At 41.7% G+C, this 21217-nt stretch overlaps 2 protein-coding genes across 20 annotated transcripts in view; one reads left to right on the forward strand and one right to left on the reverse strand.

Moving 5' to 3' along the window:
* ralgps2 (Ral GEF with PH domain and SH3 binding motif 2) overlaps window positions 1–21217 on the reverse strand; it is a 911087-nt gene that overhangs the window by 428460 nt on the left and 461410 nt on the right. The window lies entirely within an intron of this gene.
* The window catches only part of angptl1a (angiopoietin-like 1a), a 67697-nt gene continuing 50989 nt past the window's right edge, over window positions 4510–21217 (forward strand). The window contains exon 1 of one of the 2 annotated variants that reach the window (XM_085982228.1): window positions 4510–4599. The gene's annotated coding sequence lies outside the window, so the exon portion shown is untranslated. The remainder of the gene's footprint in view (window positions 4600–21217) is intronic. The other variant, XM_085982229.1, reaches the window with a different exon arrangement.

Genomic DNA, 21217 nt, shown 5'->3' on the forward strand with positions numbered 1-21217 from the left:
ACTTTCAAAAGGGAATTGGATATATATTTAAAAAGGAAAAAATTTGCAAGGCTATGAGGAAAGAGCAGGAAGTGGGACGAATTGGTAGCTCTTTCAGAGAGCTGGTACAGGCACGGTGGGCTGAATGATCTCCTTCTGTACTATACAATTCTATGATTTTATTCTATAAAATTATCAAGAGTTGGTGATGCAAGGACATCCCTCTTTGGGGGATTATGTTCAGCATCTGTCCAAAAGCTTTGTCAGTCATCTGAACAGACTGGAAGGAATGAGGTGCTTCCAGATTAGTGTCTCCTCCAAAGGAAAAAAATCAACATGAAATGCCATCTTCATTTAGCAACTGGAGTTGAAAAGGGAATTAATTATTTATTCACCTTTAGCTGCATAAAAACAAGTGGAGCAATCCTGCTGCTCCAACATAGCATGTTCATGGAACGTGTACCAATGACTTTGTCATGCAGCAGTTTCTATGCCATAATAAAGTAATAGTTCCAAAGTAGAAAGTGTAGGACTATGATACTTGAAGGCAATTATCTCTGCATTGAGAGTGCCTTCTCAAGACTCACCCTCATATGAGAATAAGCTGAAAAGATACACTCTTCACTCAACCGTTTTCAATGCATATTGGAACTCCTGATGAAAATGCCAATATACTCCAGCCAGAGCCATCTCATTGACCTCTTGTTCGTTGCATATTACAGCATCCCATTCCTGGGGTGCCACGCAGTAACATATCTGGAATCTGCTTGAGGTGAGAATCAGACAGGATTCTGTATTCTCTTCGGCTATTTAAAGAAATTTTGACAGTCGTGCAAGTCTTTAACTGCAGAACTCTTGGCTCCCTTTTACTATCCATTGTGTCCGGATGAGCTCGATGGAAAACAGTTCTGCATTTCAACAATCAGGATGACCCACTCCGAGTTCTTAGTTTTTGATCACATTTTGTCCTATTTTTGATTTTTTTTCCCCCTGATCCCTACTGTTGCTTCAATGGACTGAGTAGGGCTTTTTCCTCCCTCATACATGGTAAGTTTTAGTAAAGCAGTTTTGATTTTAGCCCTCATATCTGGGTGACCTGCATGTTGAATCCTGTCCTGTTTACTGCTTGGCACTGGGTGCTTATCTCATATACCTATAACTTGCGTTCTCTCTTTGGGGAGCTGGCCTGGCTTAATGGCCGGGTTGAAAACCCAATTTTGTTGGACTTCAACACCATTAAAAAAAAATCACCCGATGTGGAGTTAGGTATCTAAAGGTGCACTCAGACCACCTTTCGCATTGCAGCAAAGTGCTTTGAGAACCAAAACTGTGGTTCAGGTCCCAAAAGACCAAGTTGAGCAGCACAATAGAGGAAAAAATGTAAATACATAAAATTTTATCTTGGGCATATCATGTTTTAATGTCTCCAAATTATCCTAACTGTATTGTGCTTGTGTGTCAAGACATCATGATGACACCAAGCTTAAAAAAAGCAACATACTCAGACTAGGTTTTGGAGGAACTAGAGGGGAACAAAACCAAAGGAAAACAACATTTCCAATCTGTAATTTTGAAAAATGTTCTTTTCAATAACATGAATGAGCAACCCACCTTGTGCTCGCCCTCAAAAATAGTCCCAGCAGAGGTTGTCAAAATTTATGAAGTAATTAATTACGATGAGTAAGGTACATATATGTAACTTATCAATATTGAAAACCTGCCACTGCAAAAACATTTTGTATCAATACTTCATTCAGAATCCACAATAAAAAGCAAAAAAATCATAAGCCAGAGAATGGAAGACAAGCAAATCAGAAAAAATTAGAAGACAAAAGTCACACCATTTTATGTTGAATTTATTTTGTGTTATGTTATGCCCACATTTCCCACAGCTTTTACAGCCAGGGACTTCATTCTATGGCACACTATCTGGGCTGTTAGAAGCTGCTTACATCATTTGCCCGAGGATAACACTGTTACAGCCGATTGCTGAGCAGTGTAACAAGTCACTAATTGCACAGCTACATTAAAAAAAATATTCCCTATGCTGTGTGCCATTTGATATAAGTTCGCAATTGTATTTTGGAGACTGAATACACAGAGGCAGTTCCTCACCTGTCAATTTGCAAAGGGAATCCAGGATTTGATGAGAGGAAGTTTGGTTAAAACCTAGTAAAATGTCTAAATTTTAGCATGTCAATTTTTGAAAGGAACCCAGTGTCTGACACAGGGATGTAGTTTAAGAAATTACTGCAAAATCTGAAAGCTTTTTTTTTAAAGAAGTGAATGAGGGGACAAATTATCATTCAGAAACAGACATAGGTAGAATGTAGCACAAGCTCAGAAAAACTAACTGCTTTCAAAATGAAGTACTGAAATAGTTTAATTCATTAACCTATATGCGGATGGTAGGAAGGCACGGCGCTCTTCATACCATGTTTATACAGTCAAGAGGTTGGAATGAAGCAGAAATGGCATCGAAATCCAGCAATAAAAAAAACACTGGCCGAGTTACTCCTACTGAATGTGTGGCTTACAGCAGATGCATCTTACTGGTAAACTTTCATACCAACACTTATTTGAGCGTAGTCCACTAGAAACTGGAGGCATGCTTGTGGCTGAATCCCTATGTTCAACTTGCTGCACCGTTCTGTACTGCATATCCACAACATTGATCTTGACAAAGGGTTTGACCCGAAGCGTTGACTCTATTTTCTCTCCACGGATGTTGCCTGGCCTGCTGAGTTTTCCCAGCATTTTCTGTTGTTATTTCGGATTTCCAACATCTGCAGTATTTTGCTATCGCACAACATTGATCTACTTGGATGTCTGCTGCATATATTTAAAATTAAGGGCTGGATTCTCCTCCACGATCCAGACCAAAATTGGGTGGAATACCAGCGAAGATTGAAGCAAGATTCCGAAGGTGAGGTCTACAGTTGCTTCACTCCTCCGGGCTGTATTTCTTTCCCTTTTCCTGTGTCTAGGCTACTGCTGACTGCTCCTTCCCCAACCACCATATGCAAATAGTGGCTGGGGAGGGGGCAAGGAATGGCCCGATTACTAGCAGATTGTATGAATTCCTGCCCCGCTTTCCTTTGCTTGCCAGGGCCGCCAAATGTAAGGTTGGAGTACGCCCCGGGAAGCAGCAGTAGCATCCCAGAGATTAGGGAGTAGAGGCAGACGTCCTAGTAGAGCCCTCCTCTTCTTCCAGTTCAGGCCCACGACTCAGGCCGCTGAAGGCCGTGATCTCGGCTAAGGCCTTCGATGAGAGTTTTGGTCCAAGCTTAGGGATTCTTCTGCCCCTTTAAATAACATTCCCGCCTCTTCTGGTGCAGTGGCAGCATCCCTGCTGTTGTGTCGTAAGGATTCTCGTCTTCACATTGGGAGATCTGCTAGGAGCCCGCTCTATGTAGTAAATTACACCTGACCAGGGAAATTGGTTGGGGCAGGTTCGGAGAGGCAGGCTTAAGTCCTGTCCTGATGGAACCGCACCTGCAAGAGGTGAATGCAGCCCCAAAATGTCAAATGTGTGCGCAATGAAGATTACAAGAGAAAATGATCAATAATCAGGGGCAAATGTGAGTTAGACACCGAGGGGATTAGGTGCTGGCAAAACACACAGCAATGCTTGAGGCAAGTTTTAACTCTCGTCCCATACACAGCACAGATCTTGGGAGTACTGCAGTGGCCAACACTCCTAACGTAGTTAATACACAATGATGCTTAGACTGAATGCAACACAAACATTTGTAATGCTATCAACTAAAAATCTACAATTAAATACCAGGAAATAACAGTGAGGGTAAATCTCACATGTACACACACACAAACATTAAACTACTTTACAGGTGCTCTGGTCAGTTCACACGAGCAATTCATATGCTTAACCAAGGTTACAGGACAAAAAATCTCTTCCGAAAGACATCATACAGTGAACCATGTGTTAAAAATAAACCTGAACACAGTAGAATTGTAAGAGGATGGGCGGGGAAATGAATTTTAATTTTGTGGGTGTAAATATACAGTCTAAGCACTGACATGTCCCTTTGGTTCACACACACTGTGACTGTCTTAAACAATGAAGATCTTTATCCCTAGTCCATCGGTTTTCACCAGGAACCTAGGATTAAATCCTAGGAGGAGTAAGGAAACCTCTCGCTCGATTAGCTCCAACTGCCATGACATCATAGGTGGGCTGATCTCACAAACTTCATGCTTGTGTTTTTAAGGAGACCGTCAGTCTACATTACATTGCGATCCTGTGTCTACCAACTGCACACCCACCATCCAACGGAGTCTGGCCCTGAAGCAGTAAAAGCAGCAGCAAAGAGTCGCATGATCTTTCTGTTAACTGAAAGCAGAACCTGGAGTCGAGTCTGGCACAGTGCAGTACTGCTATATATTCCTTTCAGACTTACTGCAGCTTACTGTATGTAGACGATTTTGTCAGAAAACAATGATTTTGGATCTGTAACAACATGGGACAGAGTGCTTCATGAGTCAGTTTATTGCTTCAGAAATCCATGTCACATTACCACAAACAGCAGTACAAATACTTGGAAACTTGTTATCTGACTCTGGAACTTTACTGCAACACGCACACAGGAAAGGAATCAGGTTTGTATTATGCATGAAGATTAAGTAGAACTTTTGGGCTAGCTGAGCTTTCTTTTTGAACTAAAACGCAAATTATTTTGTTCCTCCAGCTCGAGTTTCACTTTATTGCATATGAAGTGAAGAGTAACATGAAGCAATAATGCAATCCTACCACTTTGCAGATGACTGTAATTAGTCCAGTGTATGTTCTCGCTCATCAGAATATTCTTTTAGAGTAGCTTTCTGATTTTAAAAACACAAGACAATAAAGGGATAACATTCGCCTTATTTGGTGTTATTTGGAAACATGTTATTTTCATTAAACATGAAGGGGTTAGACAAAAGTCTATTACTTTGCACTTTGGGACATCCTGTTGGATTCATGGGTAGCAGCGTTTGATTCAAAAAAGTGGTCTGAGGAAGTTAATGCCCTGAAGCTTTAAATCCCTATGTTATGTTTTCAGTCTAACCTTATTTAATGCCGATAACATATGCACTTAGTCTTCAGAAATCTTTCATTCTTCTAATGTTCAACATACTTGTGTCTGTAAAAAGAAACTCCATGTTGTATATTGTTGCAAATTTTACATATCATATTTCTTAGACTGAAGAAAATTGCCAGCCAGAACAGCTTTAGCTCACAGGATAATAAACCTTAATTTTGCTGCTTAAGCAGTAGGAGTCTCCTCAGCCCACATCAAGATTGATGTTCTACTCTTTGGTTTAATGCCAAGGTTTTGAATGTTAAATCAAATTACAGCTCAAATTGCAGTCAGTTGGTCTGTTTTGCAGGTCATTGTAGAGTGTCATGGGAACACAAGAGTGCTGAAGTTTTACCTATGCTGCTTTAAATGTTGAAGCATTAGCACAACTGGCCGTTTTTGTTTAAATAGTGTTTACATAACATGGTGTCTCCTCCTGCAGATAGTGCCATTTTCATTTCATGCCAAATTACAGAACACGGACAGTTTCATTCAGCAGTGCCATATAAGTATGCAAAATAATCTTGTAGATTTGAAATGTATCTTTTAAGTAATGTCAAGTTGTTTTGGTGGTTATATATGAATAATTATTTGACAATTATACACCCTCAGTTTAAACACCTATATGATTGGATGTCTTGGCAATGTCCTGCATCAATGTCATCTCAATGCTCGCCAAAAGGAGGCATGTTTTTACGAGATAAGACAAGCCCTGCCGGCATTCGCTCTCAAAACAATAGGCAATGTAATTGCAGGATCAGTTTGTAGAAAGTGCGCTTTTGGAAGGTGGTTCCAATCTTCCACACTCCTTTTTACTCATCCCTTTACCCGCTCCGAAAAAAAGTACGCTAAGAGTTCAGTCAGGAACAGGAAAAATTTTAACATTGAAGGTTGAGTTGCATATGAACTGGATTGAGGTTTGAAATGTCTGCGTAAGAATAAGAAGCAGCACATTATCAGAAATTCATCTGAATTAACAGTGGGCGAGTAGTATTCATGTGAGCATTGAACAGTTACACCAGTGGTGGGTGCATTGATCATTTCCAGAATCACCAATATCGAATTTATTTTTATTTTTTTAGCTTTGCCTGTGAAAACCACATTGCTTAATCAACTCCAGACAAAGCAAGTGGCAAAATGTATTGCGAAGCTTAATTTATTACTTTGAAAAGACAGGACAAAGCAAGGAATCAAAGTGATTGTACTAGCCATGGTCTTTTTTCACTAGCATTGCACAACAATTGGTAGAAAGTGGGTGGGAAAAATAAATGATAAGGTTCTTAAAAATCTTACTCAGAGTTATCAGCCAGTTAGTGTGACAAAAATAAGCATTGTAAGGGGGTCAGAGTATAGCAAGCAGTTTATATTATATATTGCATGGGCCAACCGTTGACATTAGAGAGAGAACTGATTTAGAGCCAACAACAGCTGGAGGTGTCATAATTCTTGTTTTAATTCTTGACTGGGTAGAATGCTGCAGGCAAGAGAGCATGAGCACGGTGCTCTTAGAATTATTGAATGATACAACACAGAAGGAGGCCATTCGACCCATTGTGTTTATGCCGGCTCTTTGAAAGAGCTATCCAATTAGTCCCACTCCCCTGCTCTTTCCCCATAGCCCAGCAAATGGTTCCCCTTCATGTATTTATCCAATTCCCTTTTGAACGTTACTACTGAAGCTGCTTCCACCACCCTTTCAGACAGTGCATTCCAAAACATAATACTGTAACTCGATGCGTAAATTTTTTTTTTCCTCATGTCGCCTCTGTTTCTTTTGCCAATTACCTTAAATCTGTGTCTTATGGTTATCGAACCTTCCGCTACTGGAAACAGTTTCTCCTTATTTACTCTATTAAAACCCTTCTTAGGACTCAAATCAAAGTCAGCATTACATGACCATCTGCAGAGTTCTCCAAGTTTAATTTCAAATTATGGAAATTCAAGAATCAACAACAACTTGCATTTATATAGCGTCTTTAATGCACCAAGACATCCCAATACACTTCACAGAAGTGTAATCAGACAAAAATTTATGTCAAACCAATTAAGATGATATTAGGAGAGGTGACTAAAAGCTTGGTCAAAGAGGTGGTTTTAACAAGGCTCTTAAAGGAAGAGAGGGAGGGAAAGAGGCGGAGAGGTTTAGGGAGGGAATTCCAGAGCTTAAGTGCCTAGATGGCTGAAGGCACAGCTGCCAATGGTGAGGCGAAGGAAGTGGAAGATGCACAAAAGGCAAAAGTTGGAGGACACAGAGCTCTTAGACTGGAAGAGGTTACAGAAATAAGGAGGGGCGAGGTCATTAAGGGGTTTAAACAGGAGAATGTGATTTTTAAATTTTATGGGTTGGAGGATCGGAAGCTAATGTAGCAAGTAGGGGTAATGGGTGAATTGGGCTTGGAATGGAATAGGATGTGCACAATAGAGTTTTGGCTGAGCTGAAGTTTATGGAGGGTGAAGAATGGGGGACTAACCATAAGAGCATTGGAATAGTCGAGTCTGGAGATGAATAAGGTTTCAGCACCAGATGGGCTTAAGTAGGGGCAGAGGTAGGCAACGTAACAGAGCTGGAAGTAGGCGGTGTTTATGATGGAGAGGATTGGGAGTTGGAAACTCAGCACGGGGGCAACTAGGGCGCTGAGGTTATAAACAGTCTGGTTCATTCTAAGACAGTGGCCGGTGAGAGGAATGGACTCAGTGGCTATATAAATCCAAGTTGTTGTTGTGTTGAAGGCACAGAGTTTGTGGCGGGGGCTGAAGGCAATGGCTTTTGTCTTTCCAATGTTCACCTGTAGGAAATTACAGTTCATCCAAGATTGGATGTCAACACAGAGGAAGTGGAGAGATAGAGATAGACAGCGTACACCTGGAATCTGACCCCATTGTCTTCGGATAACGTTGCTAATGAGCAGCATGTAGATGAGGAATAGGAGGGGGGTAATAAGGAAGGATCAGTATTACACTGTACTCTCATTCAATTGTTTTAGGCTGTGCCCAACCGGTTACAGAAATCAAATCATTTAGCGATATCAATTTTCTGCCAGCTGACCAAATACGTAGATACATGAAAATGGCACAACTTCCTGATTTAACAGGAATTAAATGCTTCACTGACTTGTGCGCGGACATCGTGCTGACTGAACTACTGCTTCTTCAGATTGCATGCTCCAGTTAATAGGGTACAGATGTGAATTGGCTAGCCAGCAAATCCAAGATTGAAATTATGATAATAAAAAACCATGAAATATAACAATATGGGCCAGTCTCCTATCCAATAGCAACAGAAAAATCAGAGTAATCGATTTCACATGCAAGGTGTAGATGGGCATTTATGCTCTGTGGTTGATGTCTTGACTGAGGAACCACCAGAACTTGATTTTAAATAAAATTAAAACTGTCAGGAAAAGAACAGTCAGCGTAAATATATTTTTTAAAAGGCTATCAAGTCTTGCCACAGGTCCTTTACCTCAATTTAGAAGGAGTAATTTAGTGCCCTTGTCGATTTCAGGCCACTTTGTGAGAAATCCCCAATGTGCCACTTTCTTTTTGTTCTTGGGATGTGGGCGACAACAGCAAGAGAGTTTTTAATATCCTGAGTTGCCCTGAGAGCATTAAGGGTCAAATGTGTACTGTGGGACTGGAATCCCATGTAGGCCAGACAAAGTAGGGGTTGTAAGTTCTCGAACCTGAAGAAAATTAGTGCACCAGTTGAGTTTTTGTGACAATCCGGCAGTTTTCATGGTCATTTTCCTTGGTGCAAGCCCACAAATGTCCAGATTTACAAATTACAATTTCACATCTTGCCAAGGTGAGAATCGAATTTACAACCTCCAGGTTGCTGCTAGCCCTGTACCGTATTGTACCAAAATCTGAAGCCTCAATAAAGGCATCCAAAAGCGTGCGGAAAAAAATTACATTACATTTAAAAACACTAATTATTCATGGTGAATAAACATTGAAGACTAGTGGATTACAAAAGAACCAAAAAGTATTATTGTTCCCAACATAACATCCTCATATCTCAAAGTTGTTCAGTCACTGTGACTTGGGCTATTTTTTTTGAAGCACAAGCCTGCAATTTTCATTTGCAAAGCAAAGAAAGAAAGAAAGAATCGCATTTATATATAGTGCCTTTCATGACCACCGGCTGTCTCAAAGCGCTTTACAGCCAATTAAGTACTTTTGAAGTGGAGTCACTGTTGTAATGTGGGAAGTGCGGCAAAGCTGTAAAGTATCGTGCTGACATGAGTTGCCTTAACGATAAGCTAATTAAATGTTACTTGATTGAAAATCTATTAAATGTAATTGTTTTATAATACTAGATGATCTCCCATGGCATTGCTCATAGGCAGTATACAGCCTCCAGCACGGTTATGTAGTTTAGTTGCAGTGGACCGGTGTTTAACTAGGTCTGTCCCTTTTAAGGTCAATGCTCTATTACTTGCTCTGGGGGAAGTGTTCAAATAGGCACACCATGAAGTTAGTTAAAGGCTTATTGCTGTTGCTCAGGGAAGTTTATCAACATTGGCAGCTGCCAGTAAATCACTAGCTCCTCCCCTTGTATAATTAATGTCCGCAGAAACCAGAAAGCTTTCTTGATCTTTCTCGTTAAGATTGTGATTTGCTGCTATTTTATGATTAAGATATTTTACCCAACCGGGTGCACGTGTAACATTCTGAGTTGTGACGGACATGCTTGATACAAGACATAAGCATAGTTGGATGCATCTGTTAGTTTTTTTTAAATTTCTTTGTCTCCACACTTCTTTACCACTTTAAATCCATTCTGTTCTGGACTCCCCAAATGGGGAGTAACACCTTGGCCAAGAGGCAATCACCTTGCAAACATCTAACAATGTTACTGTTGAATCAGTAATCAAAAGTTCTCAAGAACAGTGCCTCCAATTTCACCTATTTTGAGGGAAGCATTTGGTGTCTGCCTATTGCTTCAACGTGATAATAAGGCTAGGATCAGAAACTTGTCTTGTTTGGCATCAAGGTAGCAACAATGTTCTGCCCTATATTACATTGTTCTTGTTGATTGAGAGAGGGATATAATTCAACTCTCAGGCAAACATTATAAGATCACAATGTGACTTTTTACACAGCTATTCACTTATTAACCTGTTAGACGCAAACACAACTACTCTATATTATAATACATTAATCAATTCAGCATGTACTTGCAATGTTCAGTTAATTATTTTCTGAGCTACTGTTGAGTTGTGATAAAATAATAAATGATGTGGTCAGATTTTAAGAACTTTTCAGAAATGAACAATTTTGGCGTGCTAAAATGTTCAAGCCTCAGGACACAATTTCATGACACAATTTCATGACTGATTGCTGCATTTCACACTAAAAGCTATACCAGAAATAACTGACATTAGATTAGATGACTTGATTGGCTTTTAAAACTGGAAAATTAAAAATAATATTTTTTCCATAGCTACCCATAGGTCATCATGATCAATCTACATTTCTGAAATACCTGCAGCAGACATTTAAGTGAGAAAACTTGTACTGTTTTATACCCTGTGCTTCCCGCACCAATACCCCATGCAAGCATGGTAAATGCTATTACTAAAGACATGTCCTAAGCTCTGGAATTCCCTGCCTAAACCTGTCCACCTCGCTACCTCTTTATCCTTCTTTAAGACGCTCCTTAAAACCTACCTCTTTAACCAAGCTTTTGGTCACCTACCATAATTTATCCTTGTCTGGATCGGTGTCAAATTTTTTGTCTTAAAATACATCTGTGCAGTGCCTTGGGACATGTTGCTGCATTAAAGGCGCTATATAAATACAAGTTGTTGTTGTTAAGCTTGCAGTACAGAATGGATATTGATTGCAGCAATTACAGTGCAGTGTAGACACTGATCACAATAGCAGCATTTACAGAACTGACAGTGCATTGCAGGTAATGATTGCAATAACAGCACATACAGAATTGATAATGTAATATGGACACTGGTCCTGTTTCCTCACTGACATCCTTTTCACTGCCTTAAGCAGCTGAGGTTCTAAACTTTTAAAACTGTATAACCGGAATGAATTGAAATCTGTTTTTTGAAGACAATACACATGCAGGGTGAAATTCGACTTGGGCGGGGACGCATTCCTGCATAAGTTGGATTTCACCCCCATGTACTCATTTGGGGGTGGGGGTGGGGGGGGAAGAAAGAGCAAGGAGCTGGGCTGGAGAAGTGAATCATTTTTAATCTAAAATAATTCTCCCAGAAATGCAAAAATATACATAGTTTTTCTACCCAAGAAGACACGTGGATTACATTTCCAGCTGGCTCGATGATGTGTGTCTGTTAATCTGTTACTAATCAGTTTGCAGCTGGTTAGAGAGCAGCAGAGATCTGGCAGCAACTTTCAAGTCAACCTTCTTGCTTAGAGAATTGCGTCTGGCATTTTTATGCAAAGCTGTGCGTGGCTTAATTTTGCTTAAAATGCAGTAAGAGATTTGCAGGAAACTCCAAAAAAAAATCAATGTTGTCATACTTATGATAGCAACTACGAATGTCTAACGAAATGAGCTAAATTGTCAGATCCTGTGCAACAATAAAAGATTTTATTGTTGAGGGTTTAAATAAGAATGTGTCTTAAATGATGTGTGACTGATCTAGAATCACTGACAAGATACCTATTTTTTTTTTTAAATGAGTATGCCAGTGGCTCACATTAAGCATTGTCCATGTGTCTAAAAGACTGCAGTGAATTCCAGGAGCTTGCAAAATATTACTATTGTCATCTGAAAAAAAGTCATCTATTGTTTGTTAACTGCAAAAATAACCTCCAAAGTGTGAACTTGTGTTTCACATGCAATGGCAGACAGCTGGCTCTGGAGAACTTTTGTATGTATAAAACCATACATCAAAACTCGATGGGTCAAATGGCCTCCTTCTATGCTGTACTATTCTATGACTCTATTCTATAAAATAAATTCTACCAAGTTCACTGGAAAGTTTCACTGTAACTTTGATTTTAAAGTACTTTTGGTCAGATCATATTATAAGAACGTAAGAAATAGGAGCAGGTGTAGGCCATATGGCCTATCGAGCCTGCTTTGTCATTCAATAAGATCATGGCTGAACTTCTACATCAAATCCACTTTCCCACCCTATCCCCAAATCCCTTGATTCCTCTCATGCCCAAAAATATTTTGATTTCAGCCTTGAATATACTCATCGACTGAGCAGCCACAGCCCTCTGGGGTAGAGAATTCCACAGATTCACAACCCTGATTGAAGAAGTTTCTCCTAAATGGGTGACCCCTTAACCCCTAGTTCTAGACTCTCCAGCCTGGGGAAACAGCCTCTCAGCATCTACCCTGTCAAGCCCTAAGAATGTCATATGTTTTAATGCGATCACCTCTCATTCTTCTAAACGCCACAGAATATAGGCCCATGCTACTCAATCTCTCCTCATAGGACAGCCTGCTCATCCCAGAAAGGTTCACTAGAATGGCACCTCCTCTAAGGCAATCATATCCTTCCTCAGATAAGGAGACCAAAACTGTGCACAGTACTCCATGTGTGGTCTCACCAAAGCCCCATATAATTGCAGCAAGACTTCCTTACTCTTATACTCCAACCCCCTTGCAATAAAGGCCAACATACCATTTACCTTCCTAATTGCTTGCTGTACCTGCATGTTAGGGGGATGGGAACCTGAGGGAAGAATCAGAAGGGAGAAAAGCTAAGCTGGAAATAGAAGATAGGGGTTCAGATGAAGAGGTATTTAGGAAGGCAAAGAGAAAGGAGAAGGAAATAGTGCAGGGCAATGACAGGGGTAACGATAACCAGAATGCACCAGGAAGGGGCAGAGCGTGCAAGCATAAGAGTGCACCAGAAAATAGAGTCAGAGTAAGGAAAAATGATAAGATAAAATTAAAGGCTCTTTATCTGAATGCACGCAGCATTCGTAACAAGATAGATGAGTTGACGGCACAAATAGAAATAAATGGGTATGGTCTGATAGCCATTACAGAGACGTGGTTGCAAGGTGACCAAGGCTGGGAACGGAATATTCAGGGGTATTTGACATTTCGGAAGGATAGGCAGAAAGGAAAAGGAGGCGGGGCAGCTCTGTTAATAAAGGATGAGATCACTGCAGTGGTGAGGAATGATACTGGCTCAGAAGCTCAAGATATAGAATCAGTTTGGGTGGAGATAAGAAATAGTAAGGGTAAGAAGTAGTATATAGGCCCCCTAACAGTAGCTATACTGTAGAACAGAGTATAAATCAAGAAATAATGGGGGCTTGTAAGAAAGGTACTGCAATAATCATGGGCGATTTTAATCATCATATAGATTGGACAAATCAATTTGCAAGGGTCGCCTTGATGACGAGTTCATAGATTGTATTCGGGATGGTTTCTTTGAGCAATACGTTGAGAAACCAACCAGGGAGCAGATTATTTCAGATCTGGTAATGTGTAATTGAGACAGGATTAATTAACGATCTCATAGTAAAGGATCCCCTGGGAAAGAGTGATCATAGCATGGTAGAATTTCAAATTCAGTTTGAGGTGAGAAACTTGGGTCTGAAACTAGTGTCCTAAACTTAAATAAAGGCAATTACAAGGGTATGAGGACAGAGTTGGCTAAAGTGGACTGGGGAAATAGATTAAAGGGTAAGACAGTAGATCAGTAGTGGCAGACATTTAAGGAGATATTTCATAAATCTCAGCAAAGGTATATTCCAGTGAGAAAGAAAGGCTCTACGAGAAGGATGCACCATCCGTGGCTAACTAAGGAAGTTAAGGATGGTATCAAATTGAAAGAAAAGGCGTACAATGTTGCGAAGATTAGTGGTAGGCCAGAGGAGTGGGAAATTTTTCAGAAACCAGCAAAGGATGACCTAAAAAATTATAAAGAGGGAGAAGAGTAGGAGAGTAAACTAGCAAGTAATATAAAAACAGACAGTAAGAACTTCGACAGGCATATAAAAAGGAAGCGAATAGCTAAAGTAAACATTGGTCCCTTAGAGGATGAGACTGGGGAATTAATAATAGGAAATAGAGAAATGGCAGAGACTCTAAACAATTATTTTGGATCGGTCTTCACGGTAGAAGACACTAAAAACATCCCAATATTAATAGATAATCAAAGGGCTATAGGGAGGGAGGAACTTAAAACAATCTCTATCACTAGAGAAAAAGTACTAGGCAAACTAATGGGGCTAAATGCCGACAAGTCCCCTGGACCTGATGGCCTGCATCCTATGGTCTTAAAAGAAATGACTGCAGAGGTAGTGGATGCGTTGGTTGTAATCTACCAAAATTCCCTGGATTCTGGAGAGGTCCCAGCAGATTGGAAAATCGCAAATGTAACACCACTATTCAAGAAAGGAGGGAGACAGAAAGTAGGAAGCTATATGCCAGTTAGCCTAACATCTGTCAGTCATGGGGAAAATGCTGGAATCCATTATTAAGGAGGTAATAGCAGGACAATTAGAAAATCATAAGATAATCAAGCAGAGTCAACATGGTTTTATGAAAGGGAAATCGTGTTTGACAAATTTGCTAGAGTTCTTTGAGGATGTAACAAACAGGGTGGATAAAGGGGAACCGGTAGATATAGCGTATTTGGATTTCCAGAAGGCATTCGATAAGGTGCCACATAAAAAGTTACTGCACAAGATAAGAGCACACAGGGTTGGGGATAATATATTGGCATGGATAAGGGATTGGTTAACTAACAGAAAGTTGGGATAAATTGGTAATTTTCCAGTTGGCAATCAGTAACTAGTGGGGTGCCACAGGGAGCAGTGCTGGGACCTCAACTATTTACAATCTATATTAATGACTTGGATGAAGGGACCGCGTGTACTGTAGCCAAATTTGCTGATGGTACAAAGATAGGTGGGTTAGTAAGTTGTGAGGAGGACACAGGGAGTCTACAAAGGGATCTAGATAGGTTAAGTGAGTAGGCAAAAATTTGGCAGATGGAGTATAATGTGGGAAAATGTGAGGTTATCCACTTTGGAAGGAAGAATGAAAAAGCAAATTATTATTTAAATATAGAGTGAGACTACAAAATGCTGCAGTACAGAGGGATCTGGGGGTCCTAGTACATGAAACACAAAAAGTTAGCATGCAGGTACAGCAAGTAATTCGGAAGGCTAATGGAATGGTGGCCTTTATTGCAAGGGGTATGGAGTATAAAAGTAGGGAAGTTTTGATGCAACTGTATAGGGCGCTGGTGAGACCGCACCCGGAATACTGCGTACAATTTTGGTCTCCATATTTAAGGAAGGATATACTTGCATTGGAGGCAGTGCAGAGATGGTTCACTATGTTGGTTCCTGGGATGAAGGGTTGACGTATAATGAAAGGTTGAGCAGGTTGGGCCTACACTCATTGAAGTTTAGAAGAATGAGAGGTGATCTTATTGAAACATATAAGATACTGAGGGGGATTGACAGGGTGGATACTGAGAGGATGTTTCCCCTGGTGGGGGTATCTAGAACTAGGGGGCATAGTTTCAGAATAAGGGGTCGCCCATTTAAGACGGAGATGAGGAGGAATTTCTTCTCTCAGAGGGTCATGAATCTTTGGAATTCTCTACCCCAGAGAGCTGTGGAGGCTGGGTCAGTGAATATATTCAAGGTGGAGATTGACAGACATTTGAACTACAAGGGAGTCAAAGAGTATGGGGAGAGAGCGGGAAAGTGGTGTTGAGGCCAAGATTGGATCAGCCATGATCTTATCGAATGGCGGAGCAGGCTCGAGGGGCCGATTGGCCGACTCCTGCTCCTGTTTCTTAAGTTATTATCTTTCTGTGATTCATGTACAAGGACCACCAAATCCTTCTGAATACAAATATTTACTCGTCTCTCATCTTTTAAAAAATATTCTGCTTTTCCATTCTTACTACAAAAGTGGATAATTTCAACAACAACTTGTATTTATATAGCACCTTTAACAGTAAAACGTCCCAAGGCACTTCACAGGAGTATTATAAGACAAAAAATTTGACACTGAGCCACATAAGAAATTAGGGCAGATGACCAAAAACTCGGTCAAAGACATAGGTTTTAAGGAGCATCTTAAAGGAGGAAAGAGAGGTAGAGAGGCGTAGAGGTTTAGGCAGGGAATTCCAGAGCTTAGGGCCTAGGCAACAGAAGGCACAGCCACCAATGGTTGAGCAATTATAATCAGGGATGCTCAAGAGGGCAAATTAGAGGAGTGCAAATATCCCGGTTGATTGTGGGACTGGAGAAGATTACAGAGATAGGGAGGGGTGAGGCCATGGAGGGATTTGAAAACAAGGATGAGAATTTTGAAATCGAGGCGTGGCTTAACTGGGAGCCAATGTAGGTCAGCGAGCACAGGGGTGATGGGTGAATTGGACTCTGTGCGAGTTAGGACACGGGCAGCCGAGTTTTGGATGACCTCAAGTTTACGTAGAGTAGAACATGGGAGGCCAGCCAGGAGTGCATTGGAATAGTCAAGTCTAGAGGTAACAAAGGCATGGATGAAGGTTTCAGCAGCAGATGAGCTGAGGCAAGGGCGGAGATGGGCGATGTTACGGAGGTGGAAATAGGCGGTCTTAGTTATGCCACGGATATGTGGTCGGAAGCTCATTTTGCACTTCTACACATTATACTCCATCTGCCACCTTCTTCCCAATCTTTTAACCGGTTTATATCCCTTTGTAACCTCTGCATGCTACTCACAGCTTACTTTCCCACCTAGCTTTGTATCGTCAGCAAGCTTGGATACATTGCACTCGGTCCCTTCATCTAAGCCATTAATATAGATTGTAAATAGCTGAGGCCCAAGTATTGATACTTGCGGCACTCCACTAGTTACACCCTGCTATCCCGAAAATGACCTGTTTATTCCTACTCTGGTTTTTGTCCGTTAACCAATCCTCAATCCATGTTAATATATTACCCGCAATCCCATGAGCCCTAATCTTGTGTAACAACCTCTTCTGTGGCGCCTTATCGAATGCCTTCTGACAATCCAAATATTCTACATCCACTGGTTCCCCTTTATCGACCCTGCTATTTACATACTCAAAATACTCTAATAAATTTGTCAAACACGATTTCCCTTTCATAAAACCATGTTGACTCTGCCTAATCATAATTTTCAAAGTGCAATGTTACCACGTCCTTAATAATAGATTCTAGTATTTCCCTACTACTGATGTCAGGCTAACTGGCCTGCAGTTCCCTGTTTTCTCTCTCCCTCCTTTCTTTTACATTTGTTACCTTCCAATCCACTGGGACCATCTAGAATCTAGGAAATTCCAGAAATCAAAATCAATGCATCCACTATCTCTGCTGCCATCTCTTTTAAATCCCTAGGATGTAGGCCATTAGGTCCAGGGGATTTGTCAGCTTTTAGTCCCAATAATTTTTCCAGTACTTTTTCTTTACTTTAAGTTCCTCACTCTCATTAAACCCTTGGTTCCCCACAGTTCCAGTACAGCTACAACACTGGCATCTATCCGACAATGTGGAAAACTGCCCAGGTATGTCCTGTCCACAAAAAGCAGGACAAATCCAACCCGGCCAATTACCGCCCATCAGTCTACTCTTAATCATCAGCAAAGTGATGGAAGGTGTCATCGACAGTGCTATCAAGTGGCACTTAATCACCAATAACCTGCTCACTGATGCCCAATTTGGGTTCTGCCAAGACTACTCAGCTCCTGACCTCATTACAGTCTTGGTCCAAACATAGACAATGGAGCTGAATTCCAGAGGTGAGGTGAGAGTAACTGCCCTTGAAATCAAGGCAGCATTTGACCGAGTGCGGCATCAAGGAGCCCTAGTAAAACTGAAGTCAATGGGAATTGGGGGGGGGAAACTCTCCACTGGCTGGAGTCATACCTAGCACAAAGGAAGATGGTTGTGGTGGCTGAAGGTCAATCATCACAGCCCCAGGACATCACTGCAGGAGTTCCTCAGGGCAGTGTCCTAGGCCCAACCATCTTCAGCTGCTTCATCAATGACCTTCCCTCCAACATAAGGTCAGAAATGGGGATGTTCGCTGATGACTGCACAGTGTTCAACGCCATTCACAACTCCTCAGGTAATGAGGCAGTCCATGCCCGCATACAACAAGACCTGGGCGACGTTCAGGCTTGAGCTGATAAGTGGCAGGTAACATTCGCGCCACAGAAGTGCCAGACAATGACTATCTCCAACAAGCGAGAGTCTAACCACCTCCCCTTGACATTCAACAGCATTACCATCGCCAAATCCCCCACCATCAATATCCTGGGGGTCACCATTGACCAGAAACTTAACTGGACCAACCACATAAATACTGTGGCAACAAGAGCAGGTCAGAGGCTAGGTATTCTGCAGCGAGTGTCTCACCTCCTGACTCCCCAAAGCCTTTCCACCAGCTACAAGGCACAAGTAAGGAGTGTGATGGAATACTCTCCACTTGTCTGGATGAGTGCAGCTCCAACAACACTCAAGAAACTTGACACCATCCAGAACAAAGCAGCCTGCTTTATCAGCACCCTATCCACCACCTTAAACATTCACTCCCTCCACCACCGGCGCACTGTGGCTGCAGTGTGTACCATCTACAAGATGCACTGCAGCAACTCACCAAGGCTTCTTCGGCAGCACCTCCCAAACCCGTGACCTCTTCCACCTAGAAGGACAAGGGCAGCAGGTGCATGGGAACACCACCACCTCCAAGTTCCCCTCCAAGTCACACACCATCCTGACTTAGAAGTATTTTGCCAATCCTTCATCATCGCTGGGTCAAAATCCTGGAACTCCCTCCCTAACAGCACTGTGGGAGTACCTTCACCACACGGACTGCAGCGGTTCAAGGCGGCGGCTCACCACCACCTTTTCAAGGGCAACTAGGGATGGGCAATAAATGCTAGCCTTGCCAGCAATGCTCAAATCCCATAAAACAATTTTAAAAAATTGTGTTTCCTCTACTGTTAAGACATACTCAAAATATTTGTTTAACGTCTCTGCCATTTCCTTATTCCCCATTATAATTTCTTCTGCCTTTAAGGGACCCACGTTTACTTTGGCTACTCTCTTCCTTTTTACATACTTCTAAAAGCTCTTACAATCTGTTTTTATATTTCTTTGTAGTTTACTCTCTCATTCTCTTTTCTGCCTCTTTATCAATTTCTTGGTAATTTTTTGCTGATTTTTAAAACCCTCCCAATCCTCAGGCTTTCTACTCCTTTTGGCAACCTTGTAAGCTTATTTTAATCTAATACTATCCTTAACTTCTCTAGTTAGCCAAGGCTGTACCAATTTTCCAGTGAAGCTTCTATTCCTCAAGGGAATGTATATTCGTTGAGATTCATTACTTCTTTAAATGTTTGCCATTGCTTATCTACCATAATATCTTTTCATCTAATTTCACAATCTACCTCCGCCAACTCGCTCCTCATATCTCTGTAACTGGTTTTGTTTAAATTTAAGACCCTAATCTGTCTTAACCATATCACACTCAAACTTAATAGGAAATTCCACCATATTATGATCACACTGCCCCAGAGGATTCTTTACTATAAGATTACTAATTAACCCTATCTCTTTACACAATACTGGATCTAAAATAGCCTGTTCCCTAGTTGGTTCCTCGACATACTGTTCTATAAAACTGTCTCAAATGCATTCCATTGTGCAGATTGATGGCTCACAATCGCAAATAAGCCAGATAATTTTTGCAAGTGCACTCTAGTCACATAAAAGGCAATCCAAAAAATATTACAAATTATACTCATCAGCCAGAGACTGGGATGGGGTTGAGGTGCTAATCAGCCAGGCATTGAAGAGGTTTCCACAATGACCAGAAACATTAACCAACGAAGTACCTCATCAGAGACGGCCCAACAAACATTCGCACACATTATGTTGGGGATGATTCTATTCTCGTGTCCTCATGTGCAGGAAGTGTCGTCAGCTGGAGGAGCTCGAGCTCCAGGTTTTGGAGCTTGAGCAGCGGCTGCCGTTACGGCAGTGCATCCACGAGGCTGAGAGCTATGTGGACAGTACGTCTCAGGAGGTGGTCACTCCGCAGCTCAAGAGTGTGCAGCCAGAGAGGGAATGGGTAACCGCCAGACAGACAAGGAGAACCAGGTAGGTAGTGCAGGAGTCCCAAGTATACCTCACTCTGTAACCGGTATTCAGCTCTGAATAGTAGTGAGGGCGATGGTTCCTCTGGGGAGTACAGCCAGAGCCAAGTCCATGGCACCATGGGTGGCTCAGTTGCACGGGGGTGTGGGAGGAGGAAGGTCAGGAAAGCAATAGTGATAGGGGATCAAATAGTTAGGGGAACAGACAGGTGTATCTGCAGCCACAGACGTGACTCCAGGATGGTATATGTTGGCTCCCTGGTGCCAGGGTTATGGATGTCCTGAGAGGCTGCAGGACATTGAGGGGGAAGGGTGAACATCCAGAGGTCGTGGTCCATATTGGTACCAATAACATAGGTAGAGAGAGGAATGAGGTCCTGCAGGCAGATTTTTAGGGAGCTAGGACAGAGATTAATAAACAGGACCTCAAAGGTAGTAATCTCCGCATTACTCCCAGCACCATGCACTAATGAGTACAGAAATAGGAGGATAGAGCAGATGAATGTGTGGCTGGAGAGATGGTGCAGGAGGAAGGGCTTCAGTTTCCTGAGGCATTGGGACCGGTTCTGGGGGGTGGGGCCTGTACAAGTCGGATGGGTTGCACCTCAACAGGGCCGGGACCAATATCATCGCGGGGGGGATTGCTAGTGCTGTTGGTGGGGATTAAACTAGCTTGGCAGGGGGATGGGAACCTGAGCATAGATTCAGAAGGGTAAGAAGCAAAGCTGGAAACGAAAAGCAGAAAATTAAGTTTGGAAGGCAGAGGAAACAAAGGCTAGAAAATAGACAACAAAGGAGTTTGGCAGTGCTTAATGGTATATACTTCAATGCAACGAGTCTAATGAATAAGGTAGATGACCTGAAGGCACAGCATAACATGTGGTAGTATGATATCATAGCTATTACTGAAACATGGGTTAAAGTAGGGCAGGAATGGCAGCTCAACATTCCTGGTTACAGGGTTTTCAGATGAGATAGAGAGGGGGTTAAAAAAAGGAGGGGGTTCACAATATTGGTTGAAGAAACAATTACAGCTGTGAGGAGGAATGGTATGTTAGAAGGATCATC

This window comes from Somniosus microcephalus, chromosome 3 (genome assembly GCF_052327205.1).
Source record: "Somniosus microcephalus isolate GS21.2 chromosome 3, FLI_Smic_1.0, whole genome shotgun sequence".
NCBI classification, from domain to species: Eukaryota; Metazoa; Chordata; class Chondrichthyes; order Squaliformes; family Somniosidae; genus Somniosus; species Somniosus microcephalus.